General features: G+C 38.6%; 1 protein-coding gene across 1 annotated transcript in view; it reads left to right on the top strand.

The window, feature by feature from the left end:
* The window catches only part of LOC116845030 (GTP cyclohydrolase 1-like), a 22,082-nt gene that overhangs the window by 12,039 nt on the left and 1,200 nt on the right, over window positions 1–8,843 (top strand). The window lies entirely within an intron of this gene.

Raw genomic sequence — 8,843 nt, 5'->3', positions numbered from 1 at the left:
TATGACAAAGTGAATTGTTTTGCAGTACTTGAATGCGATCGTAAATCCTTTCCTCCAATGTAAACTTGTGGAAAGTGTACATTTCCATATATTTTCAAAATTAGATTTTTCACTTTTCACGAGTTCACATTTCTGGAGTTCACAATTCTAAATTTTCTCAATTATTTAATATCTTTCCTTAGTATGAAACTATGACAAAGTGAATTGTTTTGCAGTACTTGAATGCGATCGTAAATCCTTTCCTCCAATGTAAACTTGTGAAAAGTGTACATTTCCATATATTTTCAAGATTAGATTTTTCATTCTTCACGAGTTCACATTAGGTGAAAAGATTCATGACCGACCCTTTGGGCACAAAGATTGTCGCAATCGTTTCCGACAGTATCGCAGACATAAGTCGGTGTCGGAAGTCAACGCACAAGAATTGACGTAGACGTATGCTACATCAATTGTGTCGTCCGACGCAGTCATATTGTTCCTGTGAATAAAAGACAAAACAGATCAAAGCAAGAGCCATAAAATATATTAGTTGTAGATGGGAATAGATACTACTTCCTCTCACTCGCTCTGCACTCGATATCGTAGGCACAGAAAAACCAAGTGCCTAAGCGAGGTAGTGCGACACGTCCGCAGGGCAAGATAATTAGATGCCATAATTGCGGCGACGTGGGACATCTGGTAGCTGACTGTCCGTCAAAGGGTAAGGAGCCTAAATGTTTTGAGTGTCGTCAGTTTGGGCGCGCTGCATCGAATTGCCCCACGAAGAAAACGAGAAATAGCTGCGCTGCCGCCTGTGCGACAAGTAAGAAATGTTGTAAAAATGTATTTATAAATGGAAAACAAATAACGGCTTTAATAGATAGCGGTAGCGATTTATGTCTAATGCGTGTCGATAAGTATGTCGAGTTGGGTGCTCCGTCGTTGCGTCATAGAGAAATTAATTTTTATGGTATCGGAGCGGGGACGAATAGAACGTTAGGTGAATTTGATGCGAGTATCTCGATTGACGGCAATGCTTATTTTATGACTATACGCGTAATTTCTAACGAGTTGATGAAGCATGCACTGTTAATAGGGAACGACTTTTTAAATAGTAAAGACGACGATTATAAAAGGTGAAGCCTTGATCGAGAAGTTGCCTGATTCTAACGTGGTAGAAATTCTGAAAATAGACCTTGACGATATAAACAATAAAGTCGACATAACACATATCAAGGACAAGCGATATAGGGACGAAGTGAGACGATTGGTAGAATCTTATAACCCGGAAAATGTTCGCGAAGTAAACATGGAAATATCTATTGTTTTAAAAGATAATGACGTTGTATATCAAAGACCGAGGCGGCTCTCACCGTCGGAAAAGATCGAAGTTGGCAGGCATATCGAGGAGTGGATGCAGGATAGTATTGTCCAACCTTCTTGTCCCGAATATGCTAGTCCAGTAGTTTTGGTTAAAAAAAAACGGTTCGAGTAGATTGTGCGTGGACTATGGAAAATTAAATAAAAAGATAGTGAAAGACCGCTATCCTCTTCCACTTATCGAAGACCAACTCGATTCGTTGCAGGGCGCGAAAGTTTTTAGCACAATCGACTTGCAAAACGGGTTTTTCCATGTCACGATGGAACCCGATAGCCGAAAGTATACTTCGTTTATTGTGCCCGATGGACAGTATGAATTTTTAAGAGTCCCTTTCGGATTGTGCAATTCGCCCGCAGTTTTTTCTAAAAATTCATATTAGGTGAGCAAAAAAGTTCTGAGCTTCTTTTTGCAAAATTCAATCTTTATTCAAAAACAAACAAAAAAATATTAATCAACGAAGTACTACTGTGTCCAAAAAGTAAGACCAATTTAAAAATTTTTTTTAAATCTTTATTTATTATTCCAAATCTATTTCGTCGCCTTCAAAGTAATCCCCCTCAGACACAATACACTTATACCAACGTTTTTTTCAACCCTCGAAACAATTGTTAAAGTCGATTTCCGGAATGGCCTTCAAAGCTTTCTTCGATTCAGCTTGTATCTCTTCAATCGAGTCAAAACGGTGTCCCCGGAGCGGTCTTTTGAGTTTAGGGAATAGCCAGAAGTCACATGGTGCTAAATCAGGTGAATATGGTGGTTGTGGAACGATATGGGTCGAATTTTTAGCGAAATGGTCTCGAAGAACCAATGCAGTGTGAGATGGCGCATTATCGTGGTGCGAAAACCAAGAGTTGTCTTTCCACAATTCCGGCCTCTTTTTGCGAATAGCTTCCAAGTCTTGACGTTTATGATGTGAAATTTGATGTCTGTCACAGTGCTACCAATTTAGAAAAAAAATATTTCTGACATTCGATATACCCGCGCAATTTAACTTGAAAATTGGTCTTACTTTTTGGACACAGTAGTATTCCCCGTTTGCATCAATGACCTTTTGCTATCTTTCGGGTAGCTTGCGAATTCCTTGACGATAGAAGCTCACCGGCTTCGAAGCGATAAAGTCATCAATGCATTTTCGTATCTCTTCAAATCTCACGAAATGTGTATCAGCCAAGTGATGCTGCAGCGACCGGAATAGGTAGTAATCGGAAGCCGCCATGTCTGGGCTATACGCCGCGTGCGGGAGAAGTTCCCAGCCTAACGCAAAGATATGGTCCTGAGTCGCTTTCGCAACATGTGGTCGGGCATTGTCATGAAGCAGGATCACTTTACGACTTCGTTGGCCAGTAAATGGCCTCTTTTCTTCTAATGCATCGCTCAAATTGGTCAATTGTTGTTCAGCACAAATCATTTCAGTGGCTTCAGCAGCATTTTTCTTCAGATGAAACGCGAAGTGGATGGAATCGAATATTATTGCCATCGTGAACACTACTGATTTTTTAGATTATGTGCATCAAACGCCAAACCGCATGGCGTTTTGGGAGGCAAAATGTCAACGCTTTAAAACCGCAAAAGGGCGGGAAGATAAGTAAAATTGAAATCGTTGTTTCGGTTGTATGAAATCTAAAACTCAGAACTTTTTTGCTCACCTAATAAATGCGGTTTTCAGAGAACTGATACGCGAGAAGATCGTATTAACGAATATGGACGACCTGATTATCCCGTCTGAAGATTACGATAGCGGGTTAAACAAATTAAAAGTAGTATTGAAAACTGTAAGCGAATTCGGGCTGATAATCAAGTGGGAAAAATATCAATTTTTACAAGTAAAAATAGAATACTTAAGGCAGGTTGTTGAGAATGGGAACATACGTCCATCGGAAACAAGACGAGCGCGGTAATGCGATTTCCTACGCCTACAAATGTACGTCAGGTGCAAAGTTTTTTAGGTTTGACCGGATATTTCCGAAAGTTTATTTGTAAATATTCGTTAATCGCGCGACCACTGACAAATTTGTTAAAAGCAAATGTTAAATTTCACTGAAGCGAGATGGAGGAATTAGCGTTTAAAAATCTTAAGATCGCACGCAAAAAAATGATTTAGTAATATCAGCTAAACCGCGGTAGCTGATTCAAACTTAGTCAAAAGGCTAATCGTTTAGCTATCACTGTTAAGAATTGGCTATGACAGCTAAGATACATTCGCTATTAACCTTTTAACGGCGGGAATGAATTTCAATTGAAATCGACTTCTTATTTTACGCGAAATTTAGCTATAAATGTAATGAATTGTGGAGTCTAACCTGACTGCTGGTCGATATATCGACCACTCCCGCCATTAAAAGGTTAAATACAAATATATTAGGTGACATTAAAAATGCACATTATTTCAAAGCTAAAAAAATGGCAGTTATTCCTAAATTTCTTATCGTATGCATATATTAAAAAAATTTTGCCGTACAATCATACAATATTAAATAAATAAATCGTACAATATTAAATAAATAATATAATAATATAATAATAAATAATATCATATATTAAGTAAATATATAATATACAATGCATATATTAAAGAAGTTTTGCAGCTACAATCATTTGTTACAGTCACTTATTTCTAGCAGCTAATATTTCTCGCTGTAGCGCCTAAGTTTAACAGCGAATAAATTTAGCTTCGTTAGTATCGATATTAGCTGTCCCTATTTCAGTGACACATCTTATCTGCCACAGCTATTTTTTAACACTGGAAGCTAGTTCTTTTTTTGCGTGTGCGCTAAGCGAAAAACCAGTGTTACATCTGTATAGACAGGGAGCTGAAACTGAGTTGCATACAAATGCTTCCACGTACGGATTCGGCGCGATTCTCCTCCAATTCGACTTTGAGAGCAATAATTTCCATCCGATTTATTACGCTAGTGGAAAAACTACGTCAGCGGAAGCGAAGTATTCAAGCTACGAGCTAGAAGTCTTAGCGAGTGTGCGAGCGTTGAAAAAATGTAGAGTATATCTATTAGGAATTTAAATTAAAAATCGTGACGGATTGTCGAGCGTTTGTCTTAACAATGAATAAAAAGGATTTGTGTGTCCGCTTGGCGAGATGGGCACTTTTGCTTGAAGAATTCGATTATGTAATAGAACATCGTTCCGGCAAACAAATGTCACACGTCGACGCGCTGAGTAGATGTCCGTACTCTGTTTGTGTTGCTTGTCTTGCTGTTATCGAAAGCGATGAAAGCCTGATTGTCCCTTTAAAGAGACTACAACGACAAGATCCTAATTTAAAGGACATCTTCGAGACGGTGGCTCAGGAATCTGTATGTACTCAGGAATGTTGTGCAACACAATTTATTGTATAGGAACGTTAATGACAATCTACGTCTGGTCGTGCCAAAATCCATGCAATCACAGATAATTAGGCATGCTCACGAGAAAGGCCATTTCTCTGTTGATAAAACCGAGAAGATCATTGCGAAAGATTATCGATTTGCGGCCTAAAATTGTAGATGCTTTGCACACTGTATTTTGGCCGAGAGAAAGCATGGAAAGCAGGAAGGTCTTTTGAAGGCTACCAAAAAGGAAGGTGCCATTGGATATTTACCATATTGATCATCTAAGGTCTTTGCAAGCGACGAAAAAGAAGTATCGTCACATTTTTGTTGTAATTGACGCATTCTCAAAATTTACGTGGCTATACGCGGTGAAGACGACAAACTCTGCTGAAGCGATTGACCGGCTGAAAAAGCAATCGACGATATCTGGCAATCCAAAGATTATTGTTTCAGATCGAGGTTCGGCTTTTACGTCTAATGATTTCCGCGAATATTATACAGAGGAACAGATTCGACATGTTTTGACGACTACCGGTATGCCCAGAGGCAATGGACAAGTCGAGAGAGTCAACCGCACGGTAATACCTTTGTTGACTAAGTTATCGGCACCAAAACCGGGTGACTGGCATAAGTTTGTGGACACAGAGATTTTTTAATACGACGCCATATCGGAATATAGGCTCCGTTTTATCTTTTATTCGGGATTCACATGCGATTAAGGGATGATCCAGCAATTCGAGAATTTATCGAAAACGAGTGGATCGATATGTTTCAGACAGGTCGTGACCAGTTGCGAGACCATGCAAGGGACAATATACACAAAATCCAAGTTGAAAATAAGGGAAATTTTGATAAAAGGAGGACCGAAGTGAGACGATATCGAGAGGATAATTTAGTCGCTATCAAGAGAACACAATTGGGTCCTGGCTTAAAATTTGCATCAAAGTATTTGGGCTCTTACGCCGTGACTAAAGTATTGAGAAACGATAGATACGTGGTGAAAAGAGAACATGAGGGACCACAGGAAACTTCGACTGCGGCAGGATACATGAAACCGTGAGTTTCATATATTAACAAAGGAAAGCGATCTGTTGACGATGAGACAGGATACATGAAACCGTGAGTTTCATATATTAACAAAGGAAAGCGATCTGTTGACGATGAGGAAGGCAATAACTGAGAGATAAGCTTGAGGACAAGCTTCTGTTTTCAGGACGGCCGAATATGATAGTTTTCAAATAGACGAGCCGTTGAGCCAAAACAATCGTTAGAGCTGCTCCTTGTTTACTTGTTATTGTTTGTTATCACGCGCGTCTCACGTGTCGCGAGGAATATGATAGGAGTCGATCGGAGCGAGACGTGGCCTTTTATCTTTAGCGTCTTGTCGCGTTTTTGCGTTGGAATGTCGCCGTTAGCGTTGTGGCATTTGCGTTGTAAAAATTCTGTTGAGCAGTTCTGACAAGTCACGCCTGATGCTAAATAAATCTATCAGTAAAAGAAAGAAATATTTACTAAATTAATATTAACCTTACAGAAATATATTGTAATTCAAAGCCAAAAGAAGATGTATTTTTTTATACGTGTTCAGACGGTCTTTTAGGGGGCAAAACACCCTGATTTTTTTTCTTTAGAATAATGTTTCATCAAAAGTGAGAGATAGTAAGAGATAGAAAAAGATTTTCTAGACAAAAATTAAATGGTTTTAGGAGTACTTTGCAGTGACAAAATCAGATATTTGAAAAATGTTATGATTGTCAACACTCCCACCACTTTACTACTTTCAAATATTTGATTACAAATTACACTACAAAATACTCCTGAAACCATTTAAATTATGTCTAGAAAATTTTTGTCTATATCTCATACTTTTTACGAAACATGCTCTTAAAGAAAAAAAATCGTTTGTTTTTTCAAAGGGGTGTTTTGCTCCCTAAAAATCCGCCTGAGTACGTATTAAGAAATACGTGTCTCTTCTTTTGGTTTGAATTACAATATATTTTAAACTCATCTAAATCGGAGCTAAACACCTATGTGGGGTTCCTTGTAAGATGTCTAAGATGCATTCCTGGACAATATCGTGCAGCAGATATTCTCAAAGAACAAAAATATCGTGCTGGGACTCATAATTTAGAAAATAATCCGGAGAGATATTGGCGTCTATGTAAAAATCCCGAAACTTCTCGAGAAACTTTCTCATATGAGCCGGAGAGCTGTACGAAGTGCGCGATCTCGTGGAAGTTCGCGCCGCTTCTACGAGCGAGCGATTTCGAACAAGCGCGAGGAGTGCCGTTTTCCGCAAACCGATGACTTTTCACCGCGAATCGCTCTGAAGAAACGCTCGTAAAGAAACGCGCGCGAGAGGTATGTAACATTAGCTTCGGCATATAACGCGGAGCGGAGCGCAATTACGGCGGACTCGAGGCTGCAATTTAGGGTGGACGAAAGAGAAACGGAATAATTAACCGGGAATAATTATAACCGGGTTTCTTTTATTACGAACACAGCGCGTAATTACAGAAACGCGCGTCTACTTCGTGAAAGTATCGCACTTTTCGCCTTTCTTACTTTCAAGCTGCTCTCCGTCACGAGAGTAGCGAGAGGAGAGAGACGGAGAAAGAAAGAAGAAGAATGAGGATTTGCGGGGGTGGGTGGGACTTAAGTGTACGATTCAGAATGGGGAACGTAAAGCTCCCGGTATAAATGGGTCTCAGGGACGCACAACTTGAGAAAAATCCCCTTCTTGTTCTTCCGCGTTCCTGTTAGACGTGCGTACGTCGAGCGTTAAATGCCACGAATAATTCAAAAAAAGTTCGCGAGATTTACGGATGCAATCCTTCTTTCTTTCTTTTGTCAATGAAATATTATTTTATTCGCACAGTGCAGTTATTTTGTAAACAGACAGAAAGATAAAAAATAATGTAATATTTAATCTTAACGGTGAATATTCAGTTATTATGGTCGTTATTTAACAGATAAAGATTCGTTATTATTCTACAATTTTTGTTTTTGACGAGATTTATTATTATTCTTGTGTACAATACACATTATGTAGCTCATGACTTTGAGTAATATTTGAAAGATTTTGGTTGGCGGTTATTGAAAAGTTATTAACACATATTAATCGAATATTGAAGAAAAAAAAAAAATATATATATATATAAACTTAAGATTTCTTGATTTTAGATCGGAAAAAAAATATCTTTGGAATTTTTATTGCTGCAATTTATTGCTGTCATAAAACAGATAAAATTTTATTTGCAACTCCTTTGATTACAGTTTTGATCGCAAGTGCTTCAGAAATCGTGCAGACCATTACGACCAATATGAGATTATATCTTAGGATATTTTGCGGGATATTTATTTAAACAATCATTACAATTATTATATATAAAATATTCTCTTAAGGATACCTACTTTTTCTAAATAACGAAAAAACTTAAAAAAGAAACGGGACAAAATATTGATCATTTACTGTAATAATATTTTTCGTTTTTTTTTCATTCACAACTTTTAACTGCTTGACACGACATAGTTGTGAAGTCCTAAAGATTCAAAGTTATTGTTAAGACTTGAGTCAAGCATAAAAATAAATTTGGTTTTGGACAAAAATCGTCGAATAACAACGAATCTTTATTTGTTAATAACTTGTTATGATCGCTAAGTAAAACTTGTTGAATATTACTCAGAATCATTATCTCTACGGTACATATCAAAGTCATCAAATATTGTGACTATAATCTGAACATTTATCCTCCACCGAATTACTGACTTCAAGAGAACTCCTCGCTTTTCTCGCTCTTAGAATCTCTCTTTATCGCTCCCTGTATACGCGCTAATTCCGCGCCTGTGTCAAGCTGTTTCCCGTGCTGCTCGCGATAATCAAGTATCGCCCTGGAACGAGGCGAGAGAAGCTACAGGTGATGGAGAGACTTTAATTCACTTCGACTTAGCTCGAGCAGCAGAGCGCCTCTCGAGATAAGCTCGGTTAACGGTGGTACGGCGCGCCTCGATGAATCTCAAACGGGAGACTGCTTTCATACGAAAGCACGACCGCTCTCACCCCGTCGCCCTCTCATATGAACATTTCCACTGTGGCTTTTGTCCCACCCACGGCGCTCGTCCGAGTCCCTCTTATCGGAAATTGGGATGTTCCTGTG

Source organism: Odontomachus brunneus, unplaced genomic scaffold, assembly GCF_010583005.1.
Source record: "Odontomachus brunneus isolate Ranch 3 - 2012 unplaced genomic scaffold, Obru_v1 Obru_scaffold_049, whole genome shotgun sequence".
Lineage (NCBI taxonomy): Eukaryota > Metazoa > Arthropoda > Insecta > Hymenoptera > Formicidae > Odontomachus > Odontomachus brunneus.
Note: the sequence above shows the minus strand (reverse complement) of the source record. Positions and strands in the feature narration are given on the sequence as shown.